The sequence below is a fragment of the Lucilia cuprina genome, chromosome 6, assembly GCF_022045245.1.
Source record: "Lucilia cuprina isolate Lc7/37 chromosome 6, ASM2204524v1, whole genome shotgun sequence".
Taxonomy (NCBI): Eukaryota; Metazoa; Arthropoda; class Insecta; order Diptera; family Calliphoridae; genus Lucilia; species Lucilia cuprina.
Genome location: NC_060954.1, coordinates 53,374,599 through 53,376,046, shown reverse-complemented (window position 1 = coordinate 53,376,046; position 1,448 = coordinate 53,374,599). Strand labels below are relative to the sequence as shown.

Here is a 1,448-nt window from a genome sequence, read left to right as displayed (position 1 = left end):
CTATAGTCTAGTCTATAGTCTAGTCTATAGTCTAGTCTATAGTCTAGTCTATAGTCTAGTCTATTGTCTAGTCTATAGTCTAGTCTATAGTCTAGTCTATAGTCTAGTTACAGTCTGATCGAAAGCCTGGTCGATAATCTTCTATAGTCTGGTCGACAGTCATGCCTATAGTCTCTATTCTACGCTTGTTTCTACTCCAACCTGTAATTTCTACAAAATGTGGAATTACAAAAGGAAAAAACGAAACAAAATTTTGAAATTAAAATGTAGATATGTATATGAAACTTATAATTGATGTAGTAATAGTTTTCTTTTTTTTCTTCTACTCCATGACCATATAGCCTAAGATGCCAATTTTTATGAAGTTTGTTTTCTTCTTGTTTTGAAATAAAATGTTCATCATATCAAATGATCTAAAATCGTTTTACCACAAACAATATGGACAATAATGGAATGGGAAGTATCTTATCCTGAGGCATAATCGTTGTGGCAGCAAATGTTCATGTGCAATTGTACAAGAGTTTATTTCATTTTCAACGAGTTTTTAAAATATTTTAGAGAGCAAAGTGAATTGAAGTTTTTTTTCCTCTAGTATTTTTTTGATACTAAAGCTTTAGTATGGAAAATAGCCCGTTGCCACAACAGGCTAACTTCCTTAGGAGCAAAACCAAATAAAATGCAAAAAAAAGAAAACTATGAGAGTTGTAGAAAGGTGGCAAACAAGTGCGATTTTAAATTTACTGAAACCGTTTCTTTTATTCAACTTATTCGTAACCATTTCAAAATAATAATAAAACGTGAGACACGAATTGCAACAATTGTTTCTCTTAAAGGTTTTTATAGTTTTTTTCTATATTTTTCTATAAGAAAAAAATTCAAGAATCAAATTAGTTTTGGATATATGCAAAAATCGTAGCCCCACTACATATGAACTAAGTATTACCAAAGGAATAGAAGATGCTGTTACAACTGCTTCTAATGTGATGATATGTGTACAATTGTTGTTTGGTTTTTTCTTTCTTTGGCTTACAGAACCCATATTTAGCTCCAATTTAAAGATAATAGCACATTGCTATTTAAGCTAGTGTTTGTTAGGAATTTTAATTTGTGTTATCGAAACGAATTAGTCGCCTTAAAACCAGGCTTTGTTTTATATACAACTGCTATTACATTTTGATAATTGGCTACTGGTAAACAGAAATTACGAATTTTGTAATGCTAATCGGCAAGTTGATCAAATCAAAGATTTTTTAAAATTAAATTTTGTAACTTTTTAAACTAGGCTCTATACAAGATTATTGACTATCCTATAAACTAGACTATATGCCAGTACTAGTAAAGTATACAAGACTATAGACTAGACTATAGACTAGACTATAGACTAGACTATAGACTAGACTATAGACTAGACTATAGACTAGACTATAGACTAGACTATAGACTAGACT

At 30.2% G+C, this 1,448-nt stretch overlaps 1 protein-coding gene across 1 annotated transcript in view; it reads left to right on the top strand.

The window, feature by feature from the left end:
* The window catches only part of LOC124420925 (cilia- and flagella-associated protein 61-like), a 31,163-nt gene that overhangs the window by 1,978 nt on the left and 27,737 nt on the right, over positions 1-1,448 (top strand). The gene's annotated exons all lie outside the window — the stretch shown is intronic.